Source organism: Pseudophryne corroboree, chromosome 6, assembly GCF_028390025.1.
Source record: "Pseudophryne corroboree isolate aPseCor3 chromosome 6, aPseCor3.hap2, whole genome shotgun sequence".
Taxonomy (NCBI): Eukaryota; Metazoa; Chordata; class Amphibia; order Anura; family Myobatrachidae; genus Pseudophryne; species Pseudophryne corroboree.
Window position 1 is genome coordinate 787,907,416 of NC_086449.1, and position 14,650 is coordinate 787,922,065.

General features: G+C 40.6%; 1 pseudogene; it reads left to right on the top strand.

The window, feature by feature from the left end:
* Positions 1–7,245: 7,245 nt before the first annotated feature.
* LOC134937668 (5S ribosomal RNA) lies at positions 7,246–7,363 on the top strand (annotated as a pseudogene).
* The last annotated feature ends 7,287 nt before the right edge of the window (positions 7,364–14,650 follow it).

A 14,650-nucleotide genomic window follows, 5' to 3' on the forward strand; every position in this document is an offset into this window, starting at 1 on the left:
TTTCTGAGCTTATCTAGACAAGGGCATTCCTAGAAATAAATACTTCTTATTTGGTAATTAAAAAGAAATACCCGGGGGTTACCCTATCTCTGTCCGCTTTCCTACTGGGAAATACTAATGTGCGGACAGGATATTCTCTATTTATGACATTACTTTCTTGATTTTTATTTTATTTTTTGGGGGGTTTTACTATATATGTACTTGAATGGCTCCATACTTACCAGTTCCACTGGTCTCAGCCACTTCCCCTGCAGGCTACAGCTCCTCTGAGTGCATGAGAAATGGCTGAAACCAGTCATGTCACCTTCTCCTCCTAAATAAAACTTTGACATTCATTAGTACATATATAGGTTACATTCATATTTTTCATATTTTTATTTTTTTCTATAGTTCGTATACTGGATGTAACTGCTTCCACATCCACATATGGTGGTGTACTTGCTTTCTCTTTTTACTTATTTATTGTTGCTACAAGTTCAAACAGTTATTATGTTTTCGTTCTTGTCTTATATGACTTTGGTTAAACATACTTCCTGCAATACCTCAGGATCAAAACCACCAATTACTGGAAATTATATTCCACCATTCATACATACTCAATCATTACAAAAAGCCTCTGTGTGTGGACCATATTTCCCACACATAATATACCGAGTGCACCCTCTTGGTCTCTGCTCCTCAGCCTGAACCCTGGCTCCTGAACGCCTCTCGCATGCCCATTTGGCTCCCATTGTGGGATTTTTTCACAACACACCAAATGGCCCACATGAGACGACGGTGATAAGTCCCTTAGAGCGCTTTTCACCCGCTCCTTCTCCACTGGAATGTACCTACCAGACACCTGCACTGGAAGTATGGAGCATTAACAGAATTAATACCCCACTTTTTTCAGTGGAGGTTGAAAGCCTGATGGAATGTTTCAAGAGAGAGAGTCAGCGAAACTTCCTTTTCTTTATACAAATCACGTCTGCGTATGCTATCAGCGTGTATGATTAAGCAGTTGCACAAGATAACGCAAATGGTATCACGTTGCGCTGTGTATCTCACACAGACGTGCTGTCCAATCGCACAGCTTATAGATACTTGTTCTCTATACGCCCTACGATCACGGGAGTCAAATTCCACTAGCTCCACAGCCAGAGCGTAACATCAAATCACGCTCCTCCGCATGTTTTTTCATTACGTGCGTCAATCTCAGTACGTAAGGTCGCTAGCCTTCACGCCGCCAAGCCTCTGCTAACTCAGCGTCTTCTACAGGAACCTGAATTGGTCATGGAGTTCAATGCATTCACACTTACTTTTCAACATACTTTTAGATTTTCTGTACAGAAAAAAAGTCATTTACCAGTGATTGATAACATCCCCTTAAAGGTATTACACTTTAAAAAAAGTATTATAGTAATGTGCTTTAAAATCAGATAGTTACCTGTTAAAATGTGGTTTATCCCACCTTAACAATCAATTTCTATTATGCGGCTAACTTCCGCTTGCATAAATATGCACTCACGTTTCCTGCCTGTGCGTCCACGTGTGTACCCGTGCGTCGCTATATACGCGTCCACGTACTATTGTACTATGACACGTGTATACTTGCGTATGCAAATGTGTATCGCTGCGTACCTTTGCACGCAGCTTGCCACACTCTGTTACTCAACTCTAGTAATACAATAAAAGTAAAAAAAAAACACTATTTGTATTGTATTGTAGTAGTTAGATAAATGCTTCCACATTCCCTTTGAGCACCGGAAGTCCCCTGCCGGAAAGCTTCCGCTATATGCTATCTAAACTTTTAGGCAGGAACGGAGCCTCACTTATGAAATGCAAATATTTTGCAAATTTTCGTTAACAATAACACTTTAACAATCAATTTTAAAACACTTCAATATAATATGGCTATTGACTATAATTTAAATGCTATGATTCAGATTGGATAGCTATCTTGCAGAACATACACTGATAAAAATACCCATATAATAATAATAATAATAATAATAATAATAATAATAATAATAATATAACATATATATATATATATATATACACACATTATTTATTACACTTCTATGAAACCCCTCACACAGCACATTTATTCATACACACATACTGAATGAATGTAGTTTCTACAGAGACTCAAATTTGCATATCAACAGATGTTCACATGCTTTTTGTTCCAGAGTGGTGGAACAGGTTCATTAACATTTCAATAGCCTATCTTGTAGCAAGCAGAGGGTTAACAAATCCTGGGGGGGGGGGGGGGACTCTTCATCTGTGTGTAATTTTTACATCAATTTAAGTATTTATCTCACTATTTCTCTCTCTAGGCCCAATTGAAACACTATTTATAATTGACTATGGCATGGGTTAGTTAAATTCAATTTTAAAACACTTCAATATAATACGGCTATTGACTATAATTTAAATGCTATGATTCAGATTGGATAGCTATCTTGCAGAACATACACTGATATAAATACCCATATAATAATAATAATAAAATAATATTATATATATATATATATATATATATACACACATTATTATTACACTTCTATGAAACCCCTCACACAGCACATGTATTCATACACACATACTGAATGAATGTAGTTTCTACAGAGCCTCTAATTTGCATATCAACAGATGTTCACATGCTTGTTGTTCCAGAGTGGTGGAAGTGGAACAGGTTCATTAACATTTCAATAGCATATCTTGTAGCAAGCAGAAGGTTAACAAATCCTGGGGGGGGGGGGGGAAACTCTTCATCTGTGTGTAATTTTTACATCAAGTTAAGTATTTATCTCACTATTTCTCTCTCTAGGCCCAATTGAAACACTATTTATAATTGACTATGGCATGGGTTAGTTAAATTCATTGGTAGCTTTTAAATGGTGTTGGATTTGTACATATATTTGTTTATATTGTGACAAAGGCTATAGATTGTTTAAACAAACTGAGTCAGCTGTTAGCTAAGAGGATAGAGAGTGAAAAAAAAATTACCCTCATATCTCAAGGATACCTCAGATTTACTGCGTAAAATTCAACATATCATCTTTGAAGACAGTTTCCATCTAGTGACTTTAGATGTTAAAGCTCTGTACACTAGCATTGATCACCAAGCAGGCTTGAGGGCTACCAAATATTTCCTTGATGAAGGAGAGAAGAGTGCCTTCAATGATCTCCTGTATACCTTACTAGCATTTGTATTACAGAAGAATTATTTCACATTCCAAGAACATTTCTATCTTCAGGTTAGGGGTACCGCAATAGGGGCAGCGTGTGCACCCACGTATGCGAACCTATTTCTTGGATAGTGGGAAAAGATGTTTGTCTTCATTGATACCAATGACAAATATACAGCACATATCATATTATGGCTGAGGTACATAGACGACATATTTGTCATTTGGGATGGAGAACTCGATTCACTTCAGGAATTCATTCAACTCCTCAATGTCAACAATCTGAACCTGAAATTAACACATACCATCAGCCAAGAATGAATAGCTTTTCAGGATGTATATATATACAAATCTCACAAAGGATACTTGACTACCGAATTGTATAGGAAGGAAACGGCAACTAACAACTTACTGTTTCAAACAAGTGCACACTTTCCCCTTACGGTGGAAAATATCCCCAAGGGAGAATTCCTAAGACTCAGACGCAATTGCTCAGAAGATGAGGTATTCAAAGCCAAGAGTCATGAACTGACCCAACGATTACTGGAAAGGGGGTACAGTAAAAGATCACTGAAGAGAGCATGCGTGGAAGTAACCAAAATACCAAGGGAGACTCTGATTTTTCCACTCAAACCAACAACATATCAAGAGAAGAATGAGAAAATCAGATTCATTGGGACATTCTGCCCGGAATGGAGGATAATAAAAAAAGCAATAGAAAAACATCTCCCTATTTTGAAATTAGACAGCGACCTACCACCTTTCATAGATGATAAAATTCAGATGAGTTGGAGAAGAGCCAAGAATATAAAGGATCTCCTTGTGAGGAGTCATTTTCAAAAACCAATGGGAAAATCAAACATACCAACTGGCTCTTACCCCTGTGGGCATTGCAAAGCATGCCCCCCTCATATCTAAAATCAATTCAGTGATCGATCGATATGGAGAACCAATTCAGATCAAACACTTTTTCAACTGCAGTACCCAAGGAGTTATATACTGTATAGAGTGCAGTTGCAATCTGAAATATGTTGGGATGACGACACGCAAATTAAAGGAACGCGTATTGGAACACGCAGGGAATTGCCGGAATGTTGCCAGTGATCTAATCCGCATGAAGAAATTGACTCCGGTTGCACGACATTTCCATTCCCATCACACGGATTTTTCAAAAGAATTCAAGGTCTTTGGTCTGGACAAAGTACAGATGGGAATAAGAGGAGGGGATTTGACTAGAGAACTGCTCAAACGAGAAACTGAATGGATTTTCAAATTAAATACATACAGACCCCTGGGACTCAATGAAAGTATCAATTATAGTGCCTTCCTCTAAGATAACCACCGGTATAATATCAGAATGGGTTATTAACTAATGAAAATTAGCAATAAATATGGGTATAACCCCCATTTACAATGGGCCTAAGCACATAATTCCTCACTTTTATTCCCCGTCTCACCACATCCTCTCATTAACACTAACATCACTGTACAATCGCTTTCTCCCACCTAGTTAATTTTCTCCCCTATGCATCCCCTGCAAGTAACTTTCCCCATTTACATTTTCACTTCGCCTCATTTTTACAATAACACACCGACTACTATTTATACACATATAACCTATTCCCATCCCCCATTCCCCACTCACTCAGCACATTGCAATACTTAATTATTCACAACAATCCTGTTTTCAACACAATGATTTGGTTTTCTTTTTTCCTTCACGTGTGTTTTTTCTTTTCACTTCATCCCATCATAAAAATTCTGAAATTATAGTCATTATATTGCACACATAATTCTAGCAATTCATTTCCCTTACACCCATACACAATCATCACTATCCTATTTTATCACTATCCTATCTCCTGAATAGTTTTCTTTCCCTCCCTCCCCACCTTTTTCACACAAACCCCCCCCCCCTAATTTTTTCCTATTCTTCTTTTCCAACTAACATTCACACGTCATTACACATCCAACTCCTAACCCAAACCCTAGGTCACTGTTTAATTATCCATTCCTAATTCATTTTATTTCCTTCTTAAAAAGTTAAAAAAATAATTTATTTCAATTTAATTTATTTTTGTTCTATTTTTATTTTTGTTCTGTTTGATTATATTATTTCATCATAATCCAACTTATTTTACTTAACAATTAACGAAATGTTATTTTGTATTTCAGTATTATTTATTGTATTTACCACTTTTCTTTTATAACCACATGGTTCCATTCACACATAACCCTAATTATGCACACTCATTTTCTAATCACGGGTCAAATTAAATTAATTAAGCACCACTATACGTGCATAACCTAGTAACAGTGTTAACCAAATATGTAACTATATCCATAACACAATCTTCTAAGCTGTGTTATAGTGAATAACATATAGAAGTTCCTTATCCTGTACACTCTTTTCCCTGTGGTTACAATCCAATATGGGTTGCCAGGCAACGAGACGCCAGCTTACGGAGTTACGATGCACGCCCACGTTACCCTGGCAACCGATCAGCACGCCTAGGATGTGACGGGATGACGTAGCTCTAGTTACTAGAGCAACCAACCCGCCTGCCTGTGGGGCGTTACTATGATACGGGCAACAAGACGCAATCCCGCGGAGGTATAATTCATGCCCCCGTCACCTTAGCAACTGACCAGCACGTCATTAGATGTGATGACGCAGACTCTAGTTAGTAGAGCAACCGACCCGCCCACCTGTGGGCGTGACTATGACACGAGTTCCTGGGACATTCCCAATCTGGTAATGTTACCAGGAAACGTTTGTGTTTGTTCTTTGTTTCTGCTCTTACATCTCGCGGACCTCTCTCCCTCTTTTATCTAAATAGTTATTCTTCTCTCCTGATCCAGTGCGCCGTGCAATAGCAGCACAAGACCTTTTTATCACGGCCCCTTATCCAACCCTAATGTAAGTAGGTTGCTAAGCAACCATACACTATGTGACACTTTCCGCTGACGTCAGCGGGACCGGAACTCCCAATCATAGAATGAAGCAGCCATTGGCTGACCAACATTCACCAGGGTTTTTAAACCCGGTACTGTGATCAGATTATCAGCATTGGAAGTGAGCAAGCCCGCAAGACGGGTGAAACGCGTTTTCCTATCTAAGAATGCATCAGGACCTTGAATTTTCCAGCAAGCCATGCAATAGGACCTAATTGTGGGATCATACCAGCAGTATATACTCTCTCTTTAACTGACCCAGGGACCTGGGCAGTATTTGGTATTTAAATCTATTTAAATGTTTTATTACCTATCTGTGTAAGGGCATCAGAATTTCTATCAACGAGAGTAGAGCTATTATAGCACCTGGGGTAAACGGGTGATATAGTGAATATCACATAATATATTATTCAGAATTGATTGTTCCCCAGATGCTTATGGAAATAAGTTCACTGTTTTTGATTCTGTAATGATCCCTTATACTATGATATGGTAAGATAGATATATGTAAAATACTATCACCAATGATGTCTTTTTATACCATGATGATGATTGCATATGCATGAGAAAGTATAACATTCTCGCATAACAACACTATTTTTGGGTATCATCACTGCATATGTTGTGAAATATTGAGGGGATGGCTGTACAAAAAGGATACACGGTCATTTTCACACAAGAAAAAGGGTTCACGTGTTTTTTCCTTCTCTGACTTATTTAAATTGCTATGTCATTGTCTCTTTAAACACAATTTTGAATGAAATTTGAACGGGGATTTTCCGTTTGATATAATTTGATATAATACGCTAACTGAGATCTTATACGGGACATTCTAAATATACTAAATCCTTGTAGAGATATCCAGTGGGCAAGACCTAACCCACATAATCAAATACAAATTTGTATGTGAAACTGGGCTTAATCTGTATATCTTTTCTTCTTGACTCAAAAAAATTTTTCTTGTTACTTCTCATCCTTATCTTACCTCGTAGACTCTGATCTATGATTCCTAGGAGTAATCCTGGGTCTAACGTAGACAGCAGATCTACACTTTTTTCTTTGAAACTTAATGATTTAGGTGCACTCTCATTGGTGAGTAGAACACCTTGTTGCGGTTTACTATCATACCTCACCGCAAGAGCCCAATCTCGTCCGATCTTGGAAGCAAAACGGTGATGGGCTGGGTTAGTATCTATGGGGTGACCCTCAGAGAATACTCAGTGTAGTAATTTTGAGGTTGTTCTTTAAACTCAATACCAACAGCAGGATCGCCACTGTTTCTTCTTTCTAACTTTTACCTATTCTGATTCATTTGAGGCAGGAATCTAAGCAAGAATTCTGCTAACCAAAGTGATACATAGACATACCTTAAAGTCATATACTTATCCGTGATAGTGACTGAAGCATATTTGTCAGTAAAGCATCCCAGATAATAGAAGCTGAGGCGTGATAGCCAAGAGATGGAACAGATATTTCTGCTGCATTAGGAACCAATTTACGCATGGCCTGCTCAGGTCCCATTAAAACAAACACTGCTTGTGCTGGTAAGGCATAAAGTAGATGTATGACGACCGTACCCACATCTCTATGTCAGTCTATAATGGGTATATACCAAACCAGAACACACCAATAAATTTTATCTTATTGATATGTTAAGTCTGCTTGTGTATTTCTTCTCTTTTTTGCTTTGTTTTGTTTTGCTTTGTACTAACTCCATGGGGAGAGTGAGTGGATACTAAATTTATTTTAAGGAACTACAATAAACGTTATGTTTTAATACGATAATAACAGTATGACTTTAACAAGAGTGCACCCAAACAAGAGTCTTCTTTAATTTATTTTTTGCTTGAGCTCTTTTCTGACTCTGGGTGCACCACCAGGCGTTAATTAGAGATTTTCTCTGTATAAAATCAATACTGGTTTAGAAAAACACATGTAATTGTGTATGACTGGTGCGGAATCATCAACCTTTCTTGGATAGAGAGTGACCTTACGTACATAAAATGGCCACTGCTCCTCCCCCTTTCCAAGCCATGTGCATGGACAAAATGGTGATCACACCATGCGGCCAGAATACCATGCGGCTAGATCTTTTGTAACAATGCTTCCACACGCTTTTTCAGTGCGAACAAAGCTTTGCTACTTCAGGTCTATGTTAGCAGTATGCAAAAAGGCCTCACCATGCTAACACAGCTATATCATACCTATGCACCAACTTTTAAATGGTCTTTAAATTTACTTAACAGATAAAGAATCCAATCTGAATCAAACACAGTATGACTTATTGAACCTTGTTTAGCAACAATAAAAATACGCTGTAGCATTTCTAAAATTGTGCATTTTTGTCAGACTCACGCAACAAAGAAATATATTGTCCCTTGGTTCATATCAGCGCCTTACTGATAACACAAAAAAACAACGCATGTGGTTCAGCAGCATCTAGATGCGTCCATCCTTAGCTGATAGACCACAGCAGCGTCTGTACTGCGCATCATTAAGTACGTGATATCGCGTACGGAGCCCCCAACTGTAAAGTTCTAATTATTTCTAAATAAACATTTCAAATGCCAGCGTTAATATATGCTGCGGACACATGGCTCATCTTATTACCATATACGATAAAAGTGCGCTGTACATCGCAAACACTATATCCCTTAAGAGAAAGCAAGCAGTGCACACATTGTAGGCTGAGGTCCAACGCTCAGAGATGTGTATATTTGATATTAAAAGGGTATGCATACAATATAACATATGTACAGTATATCATTCAGTTATAATATATATACATATGGTTACAGAGTTACAATTACATAAGAAGCAGTTGTAGTTACATAAGGATCCATTACAGCTACAGCCAGCATACTTCACCCTATTTGCTCAATGCACAGTCCGCTCCATCTTTGAATCTGCACCAACAGCAACTAACAAACAGAGCTTCCTGGGTGAGGGGAAATACCTATATACTGTGTATTGGGGGAGGTACATGTCTGGGACTGAGTCTTCTGTTATTGGTCCAGGGGAGGGAGATCTCTCATTCATTATGTGTTATTGGTCAGATTGAGGGCTTTTGTCCTCGGTTGCTGGCACATGGGTCTTCAGGAAATCCTTTGTATTTATACATTTGGTCATAACTAATCGTTGCAATATGCTACAATCTACTCATAGCTATCAAATTAACACACACATTCTCCTGATCATTTTGACACTAAGCATGATATGTTTAACTTGTTCCGTTTCAATAATACATAGATATATGATGTTATAACTCTCTTATAATAAATACATTATAATGTCTGGTGCTAGACATGTTTAATTTATATGTTGTATGAAATATGTGTTGAATATATCTTTGTGGTTTGTCTGTGTGAATGCGTAGGCTACCATATATCGCTGTGCATCTGTTTGGTGTTTGTATGTTTCTTCACTCCTCCCGTCACCCGGCTCCATAGCAGTGCAGGCCAATATGGACGCGATAGTCCATATTGGCCTGCATGCACAAGCGATGGGGCACCAGCGATGAACGAGCGCAGGGCCGCGCATCGTTCATCGCTGGTGCCTCCACACTGAAAGATATGAATGGTATCTCATTCATTAATAAACGAAATCGTTCATATCTTTCAGTATTCTCGCCCAGTGTGTAGGGCCCATTAGATGCCCCGGCTGGGCTGCATCTATTGTACATCAAGTTATAGAACATTTTAAACAAATAAACATGGCTGAAGTTTCACATTATAAAAACAACCTCCTGGTGGGATTTGAAGACTATTATAAGGATGCGCAAATTAAATTCCCTTTAAGTTACTTAAAGTTGCAATTTTAACAAAGGAGATGACAAAAATGACACTTATCTTGGTATATGATATACCTGTAGTTTTGATTGTCTGTTGAGGGCCAGATGTACGGGTAGCAGTTGATTTACCGACGGACACAATACCAACGGTCATAGACCCGACAGCCATTGTCCTACAGTCAAAATACCGACATGGTCAAAACACCAACATTCATTAGGTTGACATGTTCAAAATGCCGACATAGTCAGAATACCGACATTTTAAATGCTGACATGCCAAAAGGCAGACATGCGTATTTAAGGAATTTTTACCCCAAAACAGACTTATTCATACTTTACCATCCCAGTGGACCTGGAAGGGAAGAAGCAAGCCATGCGAGGGGATGCGGTACACTTAGTGTCCATGTTGACCTATGTCGACATTGACACAAAAAAACACAGAAAAACTAATGTCGGTATTTTGACATGTCGACATTTCAAATGTCAGTATTCTGACATTGTCAGCATTTTGAACATGTCGGCATAATGAATGTCAGTATTTTGACCGTGTCAGTATTTTGACTGTAGGCCAATGGCTGTCGAGATTATGACCGTCGGGATTGTGTCCGTCGGTAAATCATACTGAACCCAGATGTACTAACCCTTAAAAAGTGATAAAGCGGAGAGTGATAAAGTGCCAGCCAATCAGCTCCTAACTGCCATGTCACAGGCTCTATTTGAAAAATGACAGCTAGGAGCTGGTTGGCTAATGCTTCATCTCCATCCACTGTATCACTTTTCGAGGCTTAGTGTAACAGGTAGGTATGGTGGAGAGTTGTTGTGAGTGCAGGTGTTGGTGGACGTACCTGGATTCTTCACTTGTAATCACTTCTTGGACTGGGTCTCACTTCTGGAACCCTAGACAGAGGGATGAGGAACCCCAGCCCTGGAGGACCCAACATATACGTCACCACACATTAGGACGGTGACATAAAGATTTATTGTTCGGGAACAAGTGGTCACCACTGGAGGATTATTTGATCAAAAGGGGCAAATAACATTTCACATGTAAAGAAAAAAAACAATAAACATATATAGTACAGTAGTAAACAGTAAGACAATGTCACAATGTACCCTCAAAGAAATCAGTATACCATATTTTTAAGCGGCACTATACTGGGTTCATGTACTGTCATAACAGGATCAGACGGTGGCCGTATAACCCTAATTGTTGCTATAATCTACTCCACATAGACCTACTCTCAGGTATACCGAACCTTAAATAGCGAATGAGTCCTTTAAAAGTCTCTAGGGTAACAGGAGGGCTGATAAAGCACAGTCAATAGCACAGTATAAATAAAGCACAGTTCTGTAGTGCGGATTAACAGGCAGTAGGTATACAGTACCAAGTAAGCAGTTCAGTGAAGGGTGAAATGTAGCATACTAATTCCTCACACCATTCAGAGAATAAAGGGGCATGCATAAGTTGGCAGACTTAATAAGAGATTCTGCAGGGTGCAAATGAATTTAAAGCAGTTTACAGTCAAAGCAGTAAGGTTATAAGCACAGCTGGCAGTTGCAGGCTATATTAGTAGCTGAGGCTCTGAATAGCTAGAGTGTGTTCACAATATAGTTCAGCTTCACATGAAAGGTGCAGATAGATTGCAGGCAAGGTATAATAAAGCTGGCTGATAAAAGCTGTGGAGTGTCTAAAATATACAAGGGGTCCGCTCTTTCCTGTCACCCTGTTAACTAAGGCAGTTTAGAGTTTATTTTGCTACCTGGTGCCTGCCATACCTGAGGTAAATTATATCCAGGGAAGGGGTCCTAGGGTGCACACCGGTAATGAGAGGTGCGACCCTACGGAGACCTTTCAGTAGTACTGCATACAAAGAGAAGGTTGCAGGTGCACAATTCAAACACTACGAATTTACTAATAATCATTATTGCAATAAAATTTTGCATTTTGAGTGAGGTTCGTCGCATAGTTATGGCCATAAGTAATGGCTTGCCCACTGCGTCCAGGTGACCTCATTAGTCGGGCAAGTCCCTAATAAATGATATCCAAAAAGGGTCGTGCTGGTCATTAAATGGACTCCCCTGTTGAAAGGTACAATATTTAATACTGTCCAGTACTATTAATAGCTGTGTCTGCCAAGTAAAAGGAAGAGCATCTCTCTCTCTCTCATCTGACCCCTATTCAGCTGTGTATGCGGAGCTGGGTGACTCTTGCTCTCTAACTGAGGGCATTAACTTATAAGTAAGTCCAAGGGTCCTAGTGCCTGTCTGCTCACTGGTCCTGCTGGCGTCTCCCAGGCAACAGCAGAAGGGAGTGTTAACCCCTTCAGCATTAACAGGACCTTACTCACATGTTATCCAGTCCGACAGTTGCCTGCAATGCATACCCTTTGTAGTACAAATTAAGGGGGTCCAGTTCAGAGTGTTACAATAGTACATCTGGCCTGTAGTCATAGGAAAATATTGGTTCTTGAAAAGAGAAGCCACATTTAGGATTCTGTCTGAGTCTCATTGGACCCGGTACAGTATTTACCAACTTAACAAGTTGAGTTTTAAAAAAAAACAATTCGGATCACATTGTCTTACAATATTTCATGCAATATTTTGCTACCTCAATAACAATCTTTGCCACATCTAAATAATAAATTCTTATTATCAGATGACTTATAGGGGGTCATTCTGAGTTGATCGCACGTAGCAACTTTTTGCTGCCTGTGCGATCAACTAGATGCCGCCTATGGGGGAGGGCTTTTTTGCATTGCAAGGCTGCAAACGCTTGTGCAGCCCTGCTATGCTAAAAATGATTTGTGTAGAAGTAGACCAGGGTAACAGTTACTTACCCTGTGTGATCGATCCAGCGATGCAGGTCCCGGAATTGACGTCAGACATCCGCACTCCAAACACCTGGACACACCTGCGTTCACCGCACCACTCAAAAAAAAACGGTCAGTTGGTTCCCCCGGACCGCCTTCCTCCTGTCAATCTTCTTGCGGCCGTCGCTGCAACCGCTTTCTGCATTCGCTGCCCGGTGACGGCTGTAAACGGGCAACGACACGCCTGTGCAATACGGCCACCACGCATGCACATTTCTGACACGATCACACGGCTGCGAAGAAGTGCAGCGCTTGATAGGGTTGGAATGACCCCCATAGTATAGGTCTGTATGAATACCATCAAATGGTTTAATTACGAGGGCATCCAATATTACCCCCAAACATGCTGGCAGGTTTATTGACTACTGACAAAATGAACCCTAGTGTACAGGTGTGGGTACATGTGGTAGAAAAACGAGATTTATGGTAAGAACTTACCGTTGTTAAATCTCTTTCTGCGAGATACACTGAGCTCCACAGGGAATAACATTGGGGGTGTTAACGCCATGACCTTGGTGAAGACTTGCAGAGCCGTGGTCAAACCAAAAGGTAACGCCCGAAATTGGTATTGGAGGTTGCCAACAGCAAACCTCAGGTACTGCTGATGTGACACTGCGATGGGAATATGCAGGTAAGCATCCTTTATATCCAGGGAGACCATATAATCCCCAGGTTCCAAGGCCAGAACAATAGAGCAAAGAGTTTCCATACAAAACTTGGAGACCCTCACAAATTTGTTCAAGGACTTGAGGTTGAGAATGGGCCGGGAGGACCTATTCGGTTTCGGGACTAGGAACAGCAGTGAATAGAACCCCTTGCCTCTCTGAGAGAGGCACCTGTACTACCACTCCTGAGTCCAGGAGGGACTGTACCACCGAATGAAGAGTTTTTGCCTTCACCTGATCTGAAGGGATGTCTGTCAGGCAAAATCGATGAGAGGGACGATTCTTGAAGGTTACGGTGTAACCTCGAGTGACGACTTCCCGTACCCAGGCATCAAAAGTGGTCCTCAACCAGTCCTGGGTATACCCTAGAAGTCGGCCCCCCACCCTGGGATCCCCCAGAGGGAGGCCCGCCCCGTATGCGGCAGGCTTGTCAGTTTTGGAAGCAGGCTGACAGGCAGCCCAGGCCCTTTTGGGTTTGGGCTTATTGGGTTTGGAAGTGCGAACCTGTTTCAAGTATGCTGACCTTTTGCTTTCCCTGAAGGACGAAAGGAGCGAAATGGAGTACTTTTAGCCTTCGGCATCGAAGGAGCAGTACTAGGTAGACATACTGTTTTAGCAGAGGCTAAGGCAGCCATTATCTTGTTGAGGTCTTCTCCAAAAAGAATGTCTCCCTTAAAAGGGAGTACCTCCAGGGTTTTCTTAGAGTCCAGATCCACAGACCAGGACCGTAAACCAAAGAATCCGGCGAGCCAAAATGGACGTAGTAGAAGCCTTGGCCGCCAGAATACCGGCATCAGAAGCCACCACCTTAATGTAATGAGAAGCTGTGGCAATATAAGACAGACATTGTCTAGCATGATCAGAAGCGTTGGAAGGCAACTCCGCCTCCAGCTCCTGAGCCCACGCTTCAACAGCCTCTGCAGCCCATGTCGCTGCAATGGTGGGCGTAAATTAGGGTTAGGGTGTAAATTAAACAACCCCCCACACGCTTATCCGTCTGTTCTTTCAGAGACGTGACGGTAGTTACCGGCAGAGCTGAGGATATCACCAGCCGTGCCACCTGCAAATCCGCTGGCGGGGGTGTCTCCCAATTTTTACTTAGCTCCGCAGCGAGGGGGTAGCGAGCTAGCATCTTCTTGTGAGGCGTGAATTTCTTTTCTAGATTTTTCCAGGACTCCTGACGTATGTCAACCA